The 21,687-nt window shown below is 41.1% G+C and overlaps 1 long non-coding RNA gene across 2 annotated transcripts; it reads right to left on the minus strand.

Annotated features, from left to right (window-relative positions):
- Positions 1-2,528: 2,528 nt before the first annotated feature.
- Positions 2,529-20,087, minus strand: LOC135966971 (uncharacterized). Of its 2 annotated transcripts, XR_012422828.1 has the most exons (4): positions 19,893-20,087; positions 17,368-17,436; positions 14,823-15,345; positions 2,529-3,057 (listed from the first exon to the last, which is right to left on the minus strand). It is a non-coding gene; the product is annotated as an uncharacterized lncRNA (long non-coding RNA). The 2 variants fall into 2 exon arrangements; XR_012422829.1 differs by lacking the exons at positions 17,368-17,436; positions 19,893-20,087 and having other exon boundaries at positions 2,933-3,057; positions 14,823-14,914; positions 15,148-16,365.
- Between the last annotated feature and the right edge of the window lie 1,600 nt (positions 20,088-21,687).

A 21,687-nucleotide genomic window follows, 5' to 3' on the forward strand; every position in this document is an offset into this window, starting at 1 on the left:
GGAGAATCGCTTGAACCCAGAAGGTGGAGGTTGCAGTGAGCCGAGATCGCACCATTGCACTCCAGCCTCGGTAACAAGAGTGAAACTCTTAAAAAAAAAAAAAAAAAAAAAAAAACCATAAAAATAAAGAAATGTCTCCTTTCCAAATTTATGAAATTGTCATTTTATTAATCATTTTGGATGCTGAAGAACTTGTAATCCAATGAGTAGAAATGTTGGTAGCCCATTTATGGCTGTCAACCTGCCAATTCTCAGGAGTTTGTATGATCCTAAATCTGAAAGAATCTCATCCCATTAGGATTCTTGTCTCCTTTTCTGTTGCCTTTGCCCACTGGCTCTGCCAACAGGGGACTTTCTTTCTCCTTGGCTATCTTTGGATGGGGGGGCTCCATCTTCTGTACCACCTTAAGGAATGCCTTTTGCATGCATGGCTAAGTCATTGAAAAGCCTACAGTTTCAGTAACATTTTGAGTGAGTACTCTGTGAAGCTGGGTTGGAATCTCAGGCTTCTTTGTCTGGAAGGTAACTCTTGGGATACAAGTTTCTTATCCTAGCTTTGGTTTTGAGGCCTCTGTGTTCTCCTCTTGGGTTGGAAGTTATTCCTGGCTTTTTGTTTCATGGTGTCTCTGTGATCTTGATCTTGCTCTTTTCATGGGAACTTCTCAGTTGACTAAATTCTCCCTTCTCAAACCTCTGCTGCCTATGTGTTCCACCAACATGGAGCTAATTCTGTCTACTTCCTTTCCTGTTTGCATGACTTTACTAAGAATAAGAATTATTTAGAACTTAAATGGCTCCTTTGAGAAAATTTTTATCTTCCAAACTGCCTCCTTTTAGATCTTTCCCTTCCCATTTGAGTCTCTCAACTCCCTACAATCACTGAAACTTTAGGCACCCTGCTCCATGCCTTGGAGGCTCTCAACATGCTCAAGAATCTGCAAAAGCAAACACCTGGGGCTGAAAAATAAAACAGAAAAAAAAATTATTTCTCAGCCTCTGTAAGATTGTAGGTCAAAACAAAAGAAAATCTTACAAATCTCCAAAATTATTGGCGAGAAAAAAGCTTTAGCCCTCATATGAAGAAGGTAAAAACTTGTTCCGTTTTCCAGAAACACAGTTATAATACAAATAAAAAATGGGGCAAAGACAAAAACCAAGTCTTCTGTATAAACTAGTAAATTTTGTATTATTGTAATCACATTAGTCAGGGTTCTCCAGAAAGACAGAATCAATGTGATATATGTAGATAGATAGATGAGAGAAGACTCATTAGGGGAATTGGTTCACATAATTATGGAGGCTGAGAAGTTCCACGATAGCCTATCACCAAGTTGGAGAACTAGGAAAGCGTAGCATGGCTCAGTCCAGGTCAAAAGGACTCAGAATGAGGGAAGCCAATGGTGTAACTCTCATTCTGAGGCCAAAGGCCTGAGACCCTAAAGTTCTGATGTCAAGGGCAGGAGAAGAAGGATGTTTCCATTTCAGAAGGAGATAATTCCCCTTTCCTCTTCCTTTTTGTTCTATCTGGGTTCTCAACCAATTGGATGGTGCCTGTATTCATCCATTTATACACTGCTATGAAGAAATACCCGAGTCTGAGCAATTTATAAAGAACAAAGAGGTTTAATGCGCTGACAGTTCCACATGGCTGGAGGGGCCTCACAACCATGGTGGAAGGGGAAGCAAAGACGTCCTTCTTCACATGGCAGCAACAAGGAGAAGTGCTGAGCCAAATGGGAAAAGCTCCTTATAAAAACATCAGATCATGAGAACTCACTCACTATCATGAGAACAGCATGGCAGTAACCACCACCATGATTCAATCACCTCCAACTGGGTCCCTCCCAAGACATGTAGGAATTATAAGAACTACAATTCAAGATGAGATCTGAGTGGGGACACAGCAAAACCATATCTGTGCCCATCTACATTGGGTCAGGGTTATCTCAGTGTCTTCCAGAAATACCCTCACACATATGCCCAGAAATTGTGTTTTACCAGCTGTGTGTCTCTTAATCCAATCAAGTAGATGTCTAAAATTAACCATCAGAATATTTATGCCTGATTCATGCCTGAAATTTCAGGATGAAAGCTATGAAATCTCTATTTGTGTTTGTATGTCTATTAATGTGTGTTATGTATATGTGATATTTTCTTAACTCAGGTTAGCGTTGCAAAATTCATTTATAAAATTCTTTAAAAGTGTTCTATTCTAACTTGGCTTGCAAAAACATAAGCATTTATAAATAAATATTCACCAAACTCCTAGAAATATAGGAACTGGTCAAATGTTTTTTAAGTTAACACGATTTGGATAAAACTTAGTTAAATAAGGTTAATATAATATTTTTGGTGTAATAAAACAACTATGTCTTCAAAGTTACCACTATCGAATATAAAACAAACATAAATTCCTATTCTGCTTGAGTTCTACTCAAATAAGCTAATATTATACTTACTAGAAACGTAAAATCTTAAAGCTTTTAAATTTGATTCTAATTAAGTTGTCATTCTTATGAAAAACATTATTTCTTTTTTATGGTGAAAAGATATACATATATTTAGAGTTAGTCAGTTGGACTCGGTTTAGATGATCCCAATTTTGTTGCAACATCCAAAGCACCATAATCAGGAGCGAGTCGAACATATGCTTTCTTCTCTTTATCAGGTCGAATCAGGATGTTGACTGTGGCCCCATCCATGTCCCAGAGCTTCTTCACAGCCTGTTTAATCTGGTGCTTGTTGGCTTTAACATCCACAATGAACACAAGTATGTTGTTTTCTTCTATCTTCTTCATGGCCGACTCAGTGGTCAGCGGAAACTTGATGATAGCATAGTGGTCAAGCTTGTTTCTCCTGGGGGTGATCTTCCGAGGATATGTGGGCTGCCTCCGGAGTCGCAGTGTCTTGGGCCACCTCAAGGTGAATGACATGTGGATCTTCTTTTCTGTATGTTGCTGTGGACACCTTTCAACACTGCCTTCTTGGCCTTTAAACTTTGGCTTTGGCTTTGGCTTTAGGAGGGGCAGGAACTTCCTTCTTCACTTTCGGTGCCATCTTGTGAAAAGCGAAAAACATTATTTCAAAAATAATTTGTTTACTGTAAATCTGCTTAATAGTAGTTTCCAAAATACTTTTGGTAATTTTTAACCTTAAAGTTAAGCTAAGTAAAAGATTTGCATTAAATATCTAGACCATTTATAAATAAGATACAATACTAAAACATTAATTACTGAACATAAATAATTCAAGTTTATATAATTTTCGCTTCTTATTTTTACAGAGAGACTAAAGATATTTTGGACCATTAATAAACATGTTTTTGTCTACCACAATGAGAAATTGTACGATGAGGAAACACATCCATGTAGATGTTGGGAGATGGTATACTCATACATTTTCTAACCTACTATGGAATGCTAATATATGACAGTTTATAACTGTTTACTTGTTAGTTTTCTCTGGAAAATAAAAGATTACTAAGTATTAAAATTATAATCAATATGTGTAAATAAAACTACTAGAAGCAATAGAATAACTAGAAACAACTCTATGCAAAGCATGCAAGAAAAGTAGGGCATGATTCACAAGTAAAGTAGGATGTATTTTTTATAAGGAAAACCTTACAAAAAATACAAATAAAAAGAGATATCTAACCTTCCCTGTGTTATATTTGTATCACTAAAATGTTGTTTTCAGAAATTATATAAAATTCCTGGAAATTTGTCAATGTCCTCCTTATCCATGCTATGTGCCAGTATAGAGTTATGAGTCATAATTCCAATTATTATTTTAAATGTTGTGCCGGGGGCAGTGGCTTATGCCTGTAATCCCAGCACTTTGGGAGGCCGAGGTGGGTGGATCACAAGGTCAGGAGATCAAGACCATCCTGGCTAACACGGTGAACCCCATCTCTACTAAAAATACAAAAAATTAGCTGGGCATGGTGGCGGACACCTGTAGTCACAGCTACTCGGGAGGCTGAGGGAGGAGCATGGCGTGAACCTGGGAGGCGGAGCTTGCAGTGTGCTGAGATCACGCCATTGTACTCAAGCCTGGGTGACAGAGCGAGACTCTGTTTCTAAATAAATAAATAAATAAATAAATAAATAAATAAATAAATGTTGTATGCCACAGAAAAAATCAAATATCCTTGTCAACTGTGGTATAATCACAGCCATTTCATACTCTTTGTCATTTAGATATTATTTCCCCCTGATGCTTTCCTGAAAGCTCCTCCGATCAGCTACAGGTCAGAATGTTCATCTCCGATACAGGACTCCCTCTGAGACTCATGGAAAAGAGTATGACAGGTACTCTGGTTAAAGACTTCTCATGATATTGCTTAAATAACTTTAAGACCATACACTTGACTCAGTGAAGATCTCCAGAAGCCTGGTGGAGAAATTGATGGGGTCATGAGACTGCTAACCCAAGATCCAGCAAGACTGGAATTGATTACGTGGCACTGAATGAACTGATGAAAATTGATTATAATTTTATAGCTTTTTAGAGCATTGCTGGTTCTTTAATGTTCTAGTTTCTGAATTTAAGAAATCTCTTTCTCTTAATTTAACTGTAACTTACAACAATTTTGTAGATTATACTTTTGTAAACAGAAATGAAGCGTTTACATTTTTTTCCCTGCCTAATCTCTCCAGAATTTTGAAATTCTTACTGAATACTCTTTTTTTCATGATGATATAGTTATTAGCAAAAGTCCAGTAAGAATCTGTTCACCTTATAACAGGACATAATTGGAAAATTTGGTTATATTATCAAGATTTTTACTGGAACATCATATTTTAAAAGTGTACCTAAGATCAGTTATGACCAGCAATTTTAAGGAAGTAAGGTTGACTATTATGGAGACAATGCTTACAAAGCACTGTGAGAAATGGGAAAATTCTTCTTCAAAGATTGTAAAAAGTCACAATTTCTTACTATAAGATTGCTATCCACTATTTGTGTGTGTGTGTGTGTGTGTGTGTGTGTGTGTGTTCCAAATCAGTTGTCCTAGCTTGCTCCGGCATGCCTGGACAGAACTAGACAAGCCCCAGCCCATAGTGTATGCCATTCCTTATTTGGAGATGCTTCCTTAACTATCCCTGGCAACTTCCTTTTCTTTCTTTGTTCTATTCCCCTTACCTAATTAAGAAAGTTTTAAACTAATAGCCAATTGGGTAAAGTGTAAAATGTGAGGTCCTATTCCAGCCAATGGTAACTGGACACAGCAGTAGGGTAGACACATCAGGTTATAAGTAACTCTGTCTCCTTTTTTCGGTGTGCTCTTGTGGCTGGACAGCTATTGAGTAGCACCCTTTCTGCAGAAAGTAAAGCTCGCCTTGCTAAGAGATTATTTGTTCCCGTGTTAATTCTTTTTTTTTTTTTTTAGAACACCAAAAACTTCGTTCCCAACAGCACTCTGAGAAAAGTCAGCCTGATACTTACATTACAGGGTTCACAGCCTTACAGGTTAGTAAAGAAGGTCATTTCCTGGTAGGCCCAGGAATTTAGGGATATTTGGGGGGACTTAAGAAGAGAGGAATTCACACAAAGCTATAAGGACTGCAGCTGAAATTTGATAGTATGTTCTTAGCTTGGTTTTTAGCCTGAATGAGGCCTTTAAAAGTCAAATCTGAGATTCTGTATGAAAACTTCCAGCAAAGAAACTTGAAAGCACCTATGTGGTCGTCTCCTGTTCTTGCTGCACTTACGTAAATAATCAAGCAAAATCTAACAAAACTATACTTAGATTTAAAACAAGAATAGTCTTACTTTGATTATGGTCAAAAATGATGGTTACTACAGAGAATAATTTTATGTTTCAATGGAAAACTATAACTTGGCCGGGCATGGGGGCACATGCCTATAATTCCAGCACTTTGGGAGGCCAGGAGTTCTAGATCAGCCTAGGCAACATGTTGGAAACCCCGTCTCTACCAAAAATATAAAAATTACATGGGCACGATGATATGTGCCTGTAGTCCCAGCTAATCAGGAGGCTGAGGAGGGAGGATCACTTGCACCACGGAGGTAGAGGTTACAGTGAGCCGAGATTGTTGCACCTTTGCACTCCAGCCTGGGTGACAGAGCCAGACCCCGTCTTGAAAAAAAAATTTTTTTTAAGGAAAGCTATAGTTATTGTGGGTTATCAGATTCTAGTCTTGTTTCTTGTTTTTGGGCTATTTTTACCTCTTTGTAAACTGGATCCTGCCATCTGATGAATTTTGTCCCACAATGATACTTGTGGAATAAGAAGCCAAGTATTGTCTCTCCTACTAATGTATCTATTGTCAGTTAATTTGAAGGTCTCCAACCCTGGAACAAAGTTAGAAGAGGTAGGTTTTGCTCCCCAAGATGCATAACCAAACTGTGGTACATTCATGCAATGGAATACTATTTAGCCATAGAAAGGAACAAGCTATCAACTCACACAAAGACATGAGTGAATCTTGTATGCACATTGCTAAGTGGAAGAAGACAGTCTGAGGAGAATACACACAGTGTGACCTCATTTAATGAGACACTGCAGAAAGCAAACTACACAGATGGGAAACCATTGGGTCCATGGGGTGGGGGTTTCAAGCATTTCATATGATACTTTAATAGTGGGATACCTACCACAATGCACTGGTCAAAATACGCAGAATTTTACAACCAAATGGGTAAATCAAACTCTATTCAAATTAAATAAAATTACTCAGGATGTGGAGTATCCCAGGACAGAATACATCATGTGAAAAATAATTTAACTATGCTACAAATTACTGTTGTTTGGATGTGGTTTGTCCCTGCAAAAACTCGTGTTGAAATTTGACCCCCAATGTGGCAGTGTGGGGCAGTGGGGCCTAGTGGAAGGTGTTTGGGTCATGGGGACGGATCCCTCATGAATAGATTAATGTTCTCCATGGGGATGAGTGAGTTCTGCTCTCACAGGGATGGATTAATTCCTGCAGGAGTAGGTAGTTAACAAGAGTCTGGGTTCCTTGGCTTCCCTCTTGCTTTCGTTCTTGCTATGTGATCTCTGGTGCACCCCTTGCTCCCCTTCCACTTTCCACCATGAGGTGAAAAAGACTGAGAATCCACCAGATGCAACTGCCCAATCTCAGACATTCCAGCCACCAGTATTGTGAGCCAAAAGGACCTTTTTTATTTATAAATTACCCAGCCTCAGGTATTCTGTTACAGAAGCACAAAACAGACTAAGACACAAATGTAGGAAAAAACTCACTGAAGGTGTAGGGAAAATGGTGTTGACCTAAGTCACTTTGAAAATTAATAGAATCCGTATGCTGAAGGCAAACAAACTATACTTCATCACTGGATTCTATTTTATAAAATTCTTTCCAACAGAAGCAATTGTGAACAATTGTAAAACCACAGTATCTGTATCTGGAATAAAACAATGACTTACATAAGTCGCAGATGGTAGTAACCAGGTTTCTCACTGTTGAAGTGGGAGGTTACAAATTAGCACGGGGAGAAGGCTAGAATGATTCATGTGCTATTAGATCAGAGGTGGAGACATGAACGTAAACTTATGTTTAGTTTAATATAGATACACACAGTTCTACATAGAAAACTTTATAATTAGGTGTGTATAGGTAGGTTACACACACACATATACTTCCTAGCATTGCTAATGAGGAACAAGTGCTCATTCAACAATGTGCTCATTCGGCAGCCAGATGTAAGTTTTCCTACCATTCTGAAAGGAATGAGGCTCTTTGAAGAAATGTCTGATACTAGAACTGGGACAGTAAATATAGGAGTCGGGATAATCTTGAAGTATCAGAAAGTAAGTACTAAAAAAAATTAAAATATATCAAAGAAAAATAATAGCCAATAAAAACAGCTACTGATGGCCAACACAGGAATGAATTGTAGTGTTGAATAATAATTAAAGCTGAAAGTAATTATCTAGGTGTCTGTATTTGTATACACAGGTGAATAAGAAAACAGAGTTGCATAGAAATCTCCTTTGCAAAAGAATTCCAAGTAATTGATGTAGACACTCAGCCATCAATAATGTGGAGCCAACTCCTCACTCCGTAAGTGTGGGCTCTGCACAGTGACTTGCTCCAAAAGAACACATGCAGTATGGGCAAGGAGGAAAAATAACTTCACAGTGGAGAAACCTGACAAACAGTAGCTCTTCCAAATGATTCAAGTGAACATAAAAGGTGACAGTTCACCTTGAGAACATGCAGTGACAATGGGGGAAATTCTACAAAATTCCTGACCAATCCTCCTCAGTACTATCAAGGTCATCACGACATGGAAAGCCTGACACACTGTCACAGCCAGGAAGAGCCCACAGGGACGTGATGACCACATGTCATGCGTGATCCTGGATGGGATCCTGGGTCAGAGTAAGACAGAACCAAGGGCATCCAAATGAAATATGAACTTTAGTTAATAATAGTCTATCAGTATTGGTTCATTAACTATGACAAATTATGTAAGATATTAATAAGCCATGTGAGACACACTGATAGAAGATGTTAATAAGAGATGAAACTAGGTTGCAGCTACATGGGAAATCTCTGCATTTTTGGGGGGCAATTTCTGAGTAAGTAAAAAAAAATGATGTAAAACTTTATTGAAAACAGTTATAATTTTTGAATACTTCTTTGTTTAATTATTTATACCACGAATTACTAGTAATTGACACTGTTAACTAGTCCTGTTTTTTTAAATAAGAGCATTTATGACACAAAAAATTAAACAGTACAGATTGATATATAAATCAAAACAAATGCTCTTTACATGTTTTCTGTTAGAGTAGTCACACATATGTGTAAACTTAATTATCATACTTTTTTCTTGTGCTGTAGTTGTGTCCTGGTTCATTCTTTAAAATGCTGTTCGCCTTAGACCGGGAAAAAAAACCTTACAGACTCTGTTTCAATTCATGGCTAAATATTTTCAAAACAGTGACTTTGTAAAAATATGTTCCAATGGAAAATTGATTCATTGTGATGGGATCACTTATTCCAAAGACTTCTTGTCTTCATTTCGTGTCCATGGCTACCTTTTAGCCATAATACAACAGAATTGTCCATGTGTTTCTTGTTGTTCTGAAGGGTTATAGATATACAGGGGTTGGTTATATTCATGTTTATTTACATATATGTTTAAAATTGTCCATATAAGGGTTTTAAAGATTACATTGGAAGCCTTATGTTTTAAAATGTACTCAGAATTTGTTTTAACCAGGGATGTTAAGACCTGGAGACATGGAAGTGACTGTCCCATTCAAACTCATAGATCCCTAGAAATAGGAGGCACAGGGACGCCCCAGGCAGAGGCAGGAGAGGGGAAGGCACGGGCAGGATCCTCTGCTGTAGTCTCTGTGGGACAGCAAGGGCAGGCAGGGCAGGCAGGCTTAGGCTGCCCAGCGTTAATAGCTTCAGCAGGCTCTGGGGCATAGGGGCCATTTCTAGTTGTCTAGTACCTCACCCTGTGGTGATTAAGGAAGGGCGGTATTGTCTCCTACAGTATCAGAGCTAGATAAAGTAGGTGGTTAGGAGTATGGGTTCTGAATTGGTAGTTTAATTGGCTGGTCCTGGGAAAGACAATCTTTTCCCAGTATAGACTAGATGCTAGAGCGTCAAGAAAACAGAAAATAAGAAAATATAATTAATGCATTCTGTGTGTACAGATGGAGTCTTCTTTTGCTTCCCCAAAGGAAGAGTGCACAGGAGCCTGGCACTCCTGGACCTGAGGAAACCCTGAAAATGTTGGTATCTGCAGATCCTCTCCAAAAAGAGGTCGCCAATCTCCTAAGACTACAAGCTGATCCCAGCATTCTGGGAGCCAAGAGGGAGAAAGAATCCGCTGATCTCCCTGCTCAGTAAATTGGCTTTCACTAAATACTGTCTTTGCATAGGCAGCATTATCCAGTGTCCTGGAGCTTAGAAAAGTTCTGTTTCAGTATCTGAAGAAAATAAATTGTTTCTTTTTCTGATGTCAGGGAGGAGCATTTGACTGCCAGTGTGGACTGAGGGGTCTTGGGATCAGTCTTCCCAATGTGCTTTGAACCGACCCTCTGTGTCTGCCTCACCATCTCCTCAGCTTACCTAGACACTTGGGAACCCTAACACAAGCCCTTCTAGGAGTCTGTGGTGTGGCTTAGCTGCCTCTGTAGGAATCTCTTGGGGTTAAACATTTTCCACTCTGCTAAGTCAGTGCCATCTGTTCTTTGGCTTCATCTTCAGAAGACCCTGAGCCCTTCCCCACCCTCCTTGCCCCACCCTCCACACCAACTGCGTGGCGCCCTTGAGGCCATAGGGTTGCTACCATAGGATTTTTGTATTGAGTGCTCTCATTCCAAGCAACTGTGAGAGATTTCTATGGCAGGGCCTCCGGGTTCCTGTCAAATTAAATTGTAGTTGACTGGTGGGTGCTATTTAAGAAGCATCCCCCTTTCTCCTTCCTAACACAGCCCTGAATTATTCAGTCACGTGGTTTGAAACATGGGGTGGGTCCCGGTTGACTTAACCAGCACTGTCTCACCCTGTGTCACAGTTACTGGTTCCAAAGTGAGTGCATAACTGAGGTTCATGCCGGGTGCCACACAGCACTCCCTTGGTCCCCCTAATGGACTTTGGGATGGGCGGGGTCTGAGTTGTTCCAATTAGAGTCAAATACAAGTTGCGCTAGGTTGTTAGGAACAAGGGTGTGCTTGTTCATGCTCCCTCTTTGGTGAAGAATGCAACCTCAGAAATTGTTCCTGGAGATTTTGCCACATGCAGAATTATTCTGACTTCACTGAAGGCAGAGCAGAAAATTGGGAAGAGACTGAGTCCTGGTAGCATCCATGAGCTTCTGTGCTCAGATTCACACTGAAGCCTGGCCTCCTTCTGAACTACCCACCTGAGTCAATAAATTCCCTTGTATTTAAAGTAAAATTGAGCTGGATTTTTAGTTACTTGCACCTGCAGGTGTTCTGTGAAGCTGGTACTGTGAGTTTGCATCTGAGAATATTTACAGTGTTTCTCTCATGGTTGAGTCAATCATTTCAAGGATGCTCTGAGGGTAAAAAGAACGATGAATTGTGAAGCAGTGAATTGTGCTGCCAGGCACAATTCATTGGACAATAGAAAGCCTCATCTCCTGGGCAGTAGAAAGTTTCATTGTACATAAATTACATATCTTGTTTCTGTCTCAACCTCTTATTTTTTCATATGCAAAGGAGGTAAGGAAATCCAAATAAGTCCAGCAGCTAATATGCCTCTCAGACATGATCCAAAACAGAATTGAATTATGTAAGCCTTGTTAAAATTCATCATCATCATTCATATTTCTGAATATTTAAATTAGAAATTCTGAAAAAGTAGTTTGTTTCAGAGGTAGTTTGTATGTAGGTAGGTATTTTTTCAGGATCAAAAGTTTATTTTTTATTATCTAATTGAGTTTAATTTACATATAACAAAATTTAGTAATTTTAAGTGTACAAATCAATGCATTTTGACAAATATACATATAGTCATGTACACAACAGTACCATTAAAATACATTTCATTACCCCCAAAATTCTCTTGCATGCTGCTGTAGTCAGTGACCCCTGCCCCACACCACAGCTTCCGGCAGTTGCTTTCTTTCACTCTAGTTTTGTTTGTCTTAGAATATGATACAGGCCACATGCAATGACTCAGGTCTGTAATCCTAGCACTAGATTGAGAAGCGGGGATCACTTGAGCCCAGGAACTTGAGACCAGCCTGGGCAACATGGCAAAACCCCATCTCTTAAAACACACACACACACACACACACACACACACACACACAAATTAGCCAGGTGTGGTGGCACACCCCTTTGGTCCCAACCCCTTTGGTCCCAGATACTCAGGAGGCTGAAGAATCACCTGAGCCTGGGAGGTCAAGGCTGCGGTGATCTGTGATCACATCACTGCACTCCAGCCTTGGTGACAGAGTGAAATGTTATCTCAAAAAAGAAGTATTTGATATAAATGGAATCATATAGAATATTCTCTTATACCTAGTTTCTTTCATGTATTCTAATGCCTTTGAGATACGTCCATGTGATTTCCAGTGTATATGTCATTCTTATGTTGGGCAGTAACCGTTGTAGGAATATATTACAGCTTATCTACTCTTCAGTGATAGACTATTTTAAAAATATTTGGCTATTAAGAAGAAAGTTGTTATGAATACTTATATTCAGACCTTTGTGTCAACAGATTTTCACTTCTCTTGGTTGAAAACTTAGGAGGAATTATTATTTTTTTAGGTTATGGATTTTTAAATGATTGTCAGTTGCCAGTTACTTTAAAAAAAATGTAAGTTCTTAAATTTTAAAGTTTAGGATGCCTGACTACCCTGACAAAAACAAGCAATGGGGAAAGGATTTCCCATTTAATAAATGGTGTTGGGAAAACTGGCTAGCCATATGCAGAAAACTGAAACTAGACCCCTTCCTTACACCTTATACAAAAATTAACTCAAGATGGATTAAAGACTTAAACATAAGACCTAAAACCATAAAAACCCTAGAAGAAAACCTAGGCAATATCATTCAGGACATAGGCATGGCCAAAGACTTCATGACTAAAACGCCAAAAGCAACGACAACAAAAGCCAAAATTTACAAATGGGATCTAATTAAACGAAAGAGCTTGTGCACAGCAAAAGAAACTCTCATCAGAGTGAACAGGCAACCTACAGAATGGGAGAAAATGTTTGCAATCTATCCATCAGACAAAGGGCTAATATCCACAATCTACAAGGAACTTAAACAAATTTACAAGGAGAAAAAAAACCCATCAAGAAGTGGGTGAAGGATATGAACAGACACTTCTCAAAAGAAGACATTTATGTGGCCAAGAAACATATGAACAAAGGCTCATCATTACTGGTCATTAGAGAAATGCAAATCAAAACCACCATGAGATACCAACTCATGTTAGTTAGAATGGCGATCGTTAAAAAGTCAGGAAACAACAGATGCTGGAGAGGATGTGGAGAAATAGGAACACTTTTACACTGTTGGTGAGACTGTAAATTAGTTCAACCATTGTGGAAGACAGTGTGGCAATTCCTCAAGGATCTAGAACCAGAAATACCATTTGCTCCAGCAATCCCATTACTGGGTATATACCCAAAGGGTTATAAATCATTCTACTATAAAGACACATGCACACGTATGTTTACTGCAGCACTATTCACAATAGCAAAGACTGGGAACCAACCCAAATGCCCATCAATGATAGACTGAATAAAGAAAATGTGGCACATATACATCATGGAATACTATGCAGTCATAAAAAAGGATGAGTTCATGTCCTTTGCAGGGACATGATGAAGCTGGAAACCATCATTCTTGGCAAACTAACACAGGAACAGAAAAGCAAACACCACATGTTCTCACTCATAAGTGGGAGGTGAACAATGAGAACACATGGACACAGGGAGGGGAACATCACACACGGGGGCCTGTTGCAGGGTCGGGGCCTAGGGGAAGGATGGCATTAGGAGAAATACCTAACATAGATGACAGGTTGACAGGTGTAGCAAACCACCATGGCACGTGTATACCTGTATAACAAACCTGCACGTTCTGCTCATGTATCCCAGAACTTAAAGTATATAAAAAAAATAAAAGTCACAGGATGTTTGTGATAGTATCTATTACACTGATGTTGACATCACACATGGCTGACTATTTGGAGACTCCAAGTGAAATTTCTTGCAGTTCTCAGTGCCAGGAAAATATGTATTTCTGGATAAAAACTCAAAAATTTTAGAAAAACTTCCAAGTTTCATAGTCTAGAGCTCTAACACTGGAATCTTCCAAATTTAAGGATTAATGATTTACCTAAATCTAAAAATAGTAGGTTGCAGATGTATTTAAACAGTGTGCCTAGGTAGTATGTTTATATATTAAGATTAAAATCATCTTCTAAAGTTTATTAATTCTAATATAACCTTTATTGTTTCATGTAGACATATCTTTCTGATTCCCAGGATAATTTAAACAATTAATTCAAAGTAACTATTAACTTAGTTCTAGATTGGGATATCTATTTATGCATTTGAAGCTTTAGATATGTATTTCAAATCAGAAATGTGTGCTGGTCATGGAAAGTTGTGACTTAGAGCCTCAGGTAAGTTTTTTTTCATGTGAACATACTGCTTCCAATTGTTGTTATGCCCAGAGCAGACAATTAATAAATACCCTTGGAACTGAATGAGTGATTAACTGCAAATATCACAATACATCTTCTTAGCGGGAATGATAATTAGACATATTTAGTCCTTGCTGTAACCTAAGAAAGGAATTCTTTTCATTAAATGTTTAATGTCTCACCCCGTTCATACAGCCGGAGTTACTGATTCAGTTTGATGTGAATTCAGTCTTATAAAAGACCCATCATTATAACCTGCACTTATGCTTCCTATAGTATTGGAACTTCCAACTTGTATACAAAATAGATATCCTTCATATTCTTAAAAACCACAAGAAATCTCCCTTTATTCATAATAAACACAGAATTAGGTATTCTATTAAACTGAACAATAGAACTCACTGGGAGTGACCGCATAAACTATATCACGAATTGTCAAAGTGTCTGGAAAAGTCAGTGGGCCATTTCGCTCCACGCTGTGCCATGAGCCAACCAAGAGGGTTGTCAGTGACTCTGCGTGGGTCACCCAGGGCACGTGGTGCTGAGGCTGTCAAAGAGCAAGACGGGGCTGCATCTAAACTCAGGCCTCTGCTAAGTGTCCGAACTCGGGCAAGATGCTAAAGACTTTAGAGACGTTTCCTTTTCTATGATTGGGGTTATAACACTCACCCTGTCAGGTTCTCCTGTGCGTTGACAAGGCCGGCACGTGACACACCAGGGGCAGAGCTGGACGGGAACCTTCTTCCTCAGACATCAGGGTCCTCATGAGCATCAACAAAATAAAGAGAGCAGGAGAGCAGGAGAGGAGCGGGGGAGCGGGGGAGCGGGGGAGCAGGGGAGCAGGGGAGCAGGGCATCTCCAGCTGTGTCGGGACTGCAGCAGGGACTCAGCAACAATCAGTCTCTTTCTCTTGTTTCATCCAAATCATATATTTAAAAAATAGGTGGGGTTATCATGGATGTTTATATTGATTCCTGGGATCAGACAAATATACCTTTCCTTGTCATGCTGTTTTCTCTTCCCAGATGGTTTGAAGAGCTTCGTTTTGGACTTGATATTCCTGGAGTGCATTTCTTTTTCTAATTAGTTCAGTCTTGACCCTGAGCCATCACCCCTCCAGAGTAGCAGGATATTCCACTCCACCATTGTTGGGGTGCCACAATTTCACTACTAATCAAAGGCTCCTTGGTTACTGAAAAATGAGAGACGTACCTCTAATAATCAGTCTAGATTGTCACTGCTCACTTCCTCATTTTCCAATTCCACAGGGGCCCCCCAAAGCCCGGAAGGTCTCATTTCAGACGTCTTATAGACCATGGGAACCAGGAAACACTGGGAACCGTAGGGCCAGCACCCACCTCATTTGCACCCTGTCTCTGTTTCCATCACCCTATAGATATTGCCACAGAGCAGTGTTGGGACCCACTGGAGATCTGACTGCTCCCAGTCTGGGAAACTGCCTTCTCTCCCTCCACTGATATCGTATTTCTACTTTCCACCCCACAGAAATCCTTGAACTAATCACAAAAGGGATTGGTAGTTACCTGGTGTGAAGCAGAGCTGAGCCAAAGGATGAAGCAATATTGCAATGGACTCTGTCATTGATATCACTAGTTCGCAAATCTGTTACCACTATGGTCAAATTTTTATATTCACTTTAAAATTATAACTCATTCTGCTCATTGTATTCAAGGCAACATCTACCCTAAAATATACTCAGGCATTAATTTACGCTCTTCTGTTTACAAATGAGAATTCATAAGCAAATTGAGGTAGCAATTACATTTTTTTAAACTGAAGGCAAAACAGAAGACATATACACATACGTCAGAGAAACAAAACAGAGAGCCCAGAAACAGACTGAAATACAGCCAGCTGATCTCTGACAAAGGAGCAAAGGCAATTCAATGGAGAGAGGAGAGTCTTTTTAACAAATGATGCTGGAACAAATGGACATCCATGTGCAAAAAAAAAAAAAAAAAAAAAAAAAAGAATCTATAAACAGACGTTACACCTTTTACAAAAGTTAATGCAAAGTAGAGATTAGATCAATATATGAAATGCAAAATTTTCAAACTCCTAGAAGATAACATAAGGAAAAACTCTAGATAACCTCGGATTTGGTGATTCTTTTAGATACAACACCAAAAGCATTATTCACGAAGAAAAATATTGGGAACTTGAACTTTAACATAAAAAAACTTTAGTTTTGTGAAAGATACTGTTAAGAGAATAAAAAAACAAACCAGAGACTGTGAGAAAATATTTGCAAACTATATCTAAGGATTCATATCTGAAATATGCAAAGAACTCTTAAAACTCAATAAGAAAACAAACAACCCAATTAAAAATGGGTAAAAGCTGAACATTTATGCAGATGGAAATTAAGTATATGAAAAGATGCTCTGTATAATGTCTTATTAGGAATTGCCAATTAAGACAACAGTAAGATACCACTACATACCTATTAGAATGGCCAAAATCCACAAGACCAAAAACAGCAAATGCTGGTGAGGATGTGGAGCAAAAGAAACTCGCATTCATTGCTGTGGGCATTATGTGACATTTCGGAAAAGGGAAAATTACATAGATAGCAAAATAATCAGTGGTTGACAGGGGTTGGGGAGAGGAAAGGATGGATGGGCAGAGAGCCTTGGCTGTTTAGGGCAGTGAGACCACTGTGTGCGATTTCACAATAGTGGACCCACGACAGTGTGCAGATGCCCACACCCATTGAATGCAGACCACAAAAAGGTATTAATTACATAAACCATAAACTTTCATAATGAAATAAATGTTTTTTAAAAGAAGATAGTGTTGTTCAGTTACTGTCTACTTTCTGAAATGGAGATGGTGGAGCGCTTCCATGGTTGTGAGGATAAAAATAGATTAGAGAATGTAATAACTAAAATAGGTGTATAAACATTGTTAAACTATTTTATTCTCATTTTAAAAACATGCCTTAAATATATTTGTTATGCTTTACAATTGAGCAAGTAGTGCAAACACATTAATATAATTCTCCTCTAGCTCCACTCAGAAGTCAGGACTGCAGGGCTTCAGTGCAGGACTGCACAGCTCCACCTGCACCTGCCAAATGCAACAACCTCTTTCAGTGTCATTAAAATATTTCAACAGGAGGATTGAGTTTAGATCCAACCTGTGTTTTCTCCCCTGGAAAAAAAGGTTTTTTTGAAACAAAGAAGGTCTTTACCGTCTTCATCCGAAATGCTGAGGCATCTGCAATGTCTGCTGTAAGTGACACCAGGCTCTCCTCTGAAATCTAGCAATGGGAAAATAGACTGTAGATTCTGCTTTCAGAAAGGGGGGAATCAGAACTAAGTCAAAATGCCATGTCCTCATTCATAAACATCTTATTTTACAAATTCCACAGGTTTAGTTATTTTGGGATTAATATGGGCCTATATTAAAGTGCATTTATTAATTTAGCATGAATTGTTCAAATGCATTCTGGATCCTGAGCTGACATCCAGCAATGCTGAGTGTGTGCCTGTGTGAGTCACCATCAATGAAGAGCCTCAGGTTATTGTATTTATAAAATGAAGGGGTTTAGGCTTGCTCTGATTTTTTAAAAACCATTTTTAAAAGTAAAAACTGTTTTTCTTGCTATATAAAAATGTACAAGAAAAACTCAAACATTACAAATGATAAATTATAATTTTATTAATATAAATATTTTTGTGAGCTCAATTTATATGACTTAGTTATTATAAAAGAAATAAGCAAGGCCAGGCGCGGTGGCTCAAGCCTGTAATCCTAGCACTTTGGGAGGCCAAGACGGGCGGATCACGAGGTCAGGAGATTGAGACCATCCTGGCTAACACGGTGAAACCCCGTCTCTACTAAAAAAATACAAAAAAACCAGCCGGACGAGGCGGCGGGCGCCTGTAGTCCCAGCTACTCGGGAGGCTGAGGTAGGGGAATGGCGTGAACCCGGGAGGTCCAGAAACACCGTTTTTACATTGTCATAGCTAATGTTAACACCTCCTAGAATAAAGGGGGAATCACCACCAAGGGTCAGTTCTGGTTCAGACTCTGGAGTGAGGGCATTATTCTTTTTGCATATAATGCAGTGACTCCACATTGCACCAGTGGCTTGGTCAAAAAAGACAAAATTTCTGGGGAATTAGTGTTGATTATTTTTAGATATCATAATCTTGGCTTTATGGACACCTTATATTAAACAGATCTCACTTGCCAAATGCCACAGGATGCAGGCCAACAGACAGGCTCCGAGGGCTCTTGTGAGCTGGAACTGCCATGTAAGCAGAACCACAAGAGAGAGAGAACACTGCCCATATCCAACACAGCGTAGCCACCCTGAAAGCCTCACCCTTTCTTTTAGAAATGTGTTTAGATTTTATACACTTTTGCTAGATTTTGTTATGTAAGATTTATGTATTGAAAGGTCTTAAAGATTTTTAAATGTTGAGTAAAATGTTCACGAGTATAGTTTATATATATAGATGTATATGAAACAAACCTGTCATATAATTTATTTTCTTTAAAAACAAGGCACTGGCTGGGTGCAGTGGCTCACGCCTGTAATCCCAGCACTTTGGGAGGCTGGGACGGGCAAATCACGAGGTCAGGAGTTTGAGACCAACCTGGCCAACATGGTGAAACCCCGTCTCTACTAAAAATACAAAAAATTAGCTGGGCATAGTGGCAGGCACCTGTAATTTCAGTTACTTTGGAGGCTAAGGCAGGAGAATCACTTGAACTCGGGAGGTGGAGGTTGCAGTGAGCCAAGATCACGCCACAGCACTTCAGCCTGGGTGACAGAGTGAGACTCCATCTCAAAACAAAAAACAAAAAACAAGACCCTTATACAAATTACCCTTGGAACTTTTATTTAGAATTTAAGGTTATTTGGGGTTTAGTGTCATGTAAACAAAATTCTCCCAATTGCTAGGGTCCTCTTGGGGTGCTGCATTCCTGTAAGACATGATCATGCCAGAAAAACAGACCCTTCTCCATCTAGGAACTCAAATGCCAAGGGTGATGCCAGATCAACTTTCATTACTGAGTCATATATTCCTAAATTCAGTGTATCATAGAAAAACAGACATACCCTTAACAGTTTAACCTGACAAAGTTCTAAATACTTCCGTTGCAATAAAAGTTGTGAAAAGGCTATCTTGCTAGAGATCTCTGACTCAGAGAAGAAAGTGAAGGCTGGGCACAGTGGCTCATGCTTGTAATCCCAGCACTTTGGGAGGCGGAGGCAGGTGGATTACTTGATGTCAGGAGTTCGAGAGAAGCCTGGGAAACATGGTGAAACCCTGTCGCTACCAAAATAAAAAAAATTAGCTGGGCATGGTGGTGGGTGCCTATAACCCCAGCTACTCGGGAGGCTGAGGCAAGAGAACGGCTTGAACCCTAACCTGAAAACAAACACGAACCCTAACCCTAAACCTAACCCAAAACAGAACCCGAACCCTAACTCGAATCTTAATCCTAACATGGAACCAAACCCTAACCCTAACCCAACCCCAACCCTAACCCCTAACCCGACCCCGACTCCGAAACTGACCCTGACCCTAACCCCTAACCTCTAACCCTCTAACCCTCACCCTCGCCCTCGCCCTAGCCCTAAAACCCTAACCCTAAAATCCTAACCCTAACCCTTGGGTGGAGAGAACCTCTGTGCGCAGGATTCAGAGGGGATTTCGGTTTCCCGTTTTCCACACTGAACCATTCTAAGTAGTCTCTGACCTTCGTTATTCAGGGCTAGAAACAGGAAGTATTTTATTCACTGTGGATGCGGCCCCGAGTTGTCCCAAAGCGAGGCGGTGCCGCCAACGTCTGTGCTGAGCACAACGCAGCTCCGCCCTCGCGGTGCCCCCCACGCCAGGGTAGAACGCTGCTCTGTCTTCACGGTACCCCCGAGGTCTGTGCAGAGGAGAACACAGCTCCACCCTCGCGATGCTCTCAATGTCTGGGCTGAGGAGAATTCAGCTCCGCCCTCACAAACGTACAGCACCAGCGCTGGCGCAGAGTTGCACGCCAGGCGCGGGCGCAGGTCGACGCAGGCGCAGAGTCAGAGGCCGGCGAGGCGCAGGCGCAGAGTCGCAGGCTGGCGCGGCGCAGGCCCAGAGTCGCGCGCCAGGCGCGGCGCAGGCCGGCGCAGAGTCGCAGGCCAGCGCGGCGCAAGCGCAGAGTCGCACGCCTGCGCGGTGTGGGTGGGGGGGGGGGAGGATCGCGGCGCAGGCGCAGAGACGCATGCTGCGAGGGGAGCGGCGGAGACGGGCGGAACATCAGTAATCTGAAAAGACGGGCTCCGGTGACCTCTGCTTGCAGCCGCGCACTACAGGGCCCTCTTGCTCACAGTGCTGTGCCAGTGCGCCCCTTGCTGGCGACTACAGCAACTGCAGGGCCCTCTTGCTGGCAGTATAGTCACGGCACGCCGCCTGCTGGCACTTGGGGACATTGCAGGGCTCTCTGGGTCACAGTGTAGTGGCAACACTCCCGATGCTGGCAGCTGGAGACACTGCCCGGCCCTCTTGTTTGCCTTGTAGTGCGGGCACGCCCCCTTCTGGCCGCTGGGGGCACTACACGATGCTCTTGCTCACAGTGGAATGGCAGCACGCCCCCTGCTGCCGACCAGGACACTGCAGGGTCCTCTTGCTCATGGTGTGGTGCCCGTGCGCCACCTGCTGGCAGCTAAGGACACTGCGGGGCCCTCTTGCTCACAGTATACCCGTCGTACGCCCCCTGCTGTATGCTGGGGACACTGCCGGGCCCTCTTGCTGGCAGTGTCGTCGCAGCACACCACCTGCAGGCACATGGGGACTATGCAGGGCCATCTTGCTCCACGTGTGACGGCTGGCGCCCCCTAAAGGCCGCCTCCTGCACCGCTTAAAGTCGGAGCGCCAGTTATTAAGCGCCATCGGTTCTGGAAATTGATGTCCGGGTTCTTGTCTCACTTGGAAGAAAGATTTTCACCAAGAGGCAATACGAAGATGGCAGATAACTTCATTCAAAAAAATACAGTGTGAAGAGCTTATTGTAGAAAAATACTAGTAGGCTGATCGTGCGGGAAAGCAGCCTGAGAGTCCTGTGCAGGGAATTTTACTTTGGACTTCTTCACATTCCTGCCTCTGTCTCAAGTCTCCCCCTGTTTTCTTTGTCTGGTTTTCCTGCTACTGCCTTAGGTCCCCGACTTGCCCCACTTAGGCTTGTGGGACCTCCTTACTGCTGGATGAGGCACGTGTGTGGTGATCCATCCCAATCCATTCTGGCACCAGGCTCCTTCCCGCCATCCCAGGCAGGCTGACAGGAGTCACATTTGGACCTACTGCGTCTATCTCTTTTCAATGTGCTTCTCTGCCCTAATCTGTACTTATGGTGCCAGGTTTCTTTGAAGAATGTCCCCTTTGTCCTTATCAGCATGTAGCTAGCAATATTGTGACATTATTACTGCAGACTGAATGATGACTGGGGCGTCTTAAGAGGATTTCTAGGGTGTTTCTTTCTGCATAGGTACCTCTTCTCCCTCCTACCCGCAATT

The sequence above is a fragment of the Macaca fascicularis genome, chromosome 14 (assembly GCF_037993035.2).
Source record: "Macaca fascicularis isolate 582-1 chromosome 14, T2T-MFA8v1.1".
Taxonomy (NCBI): domain Eukaryota; kingdom Metazoa; phylum Chordata; class Mammalia; order Primates; family Cercopithecidae; genus Macaca; species Macaca fascicularis.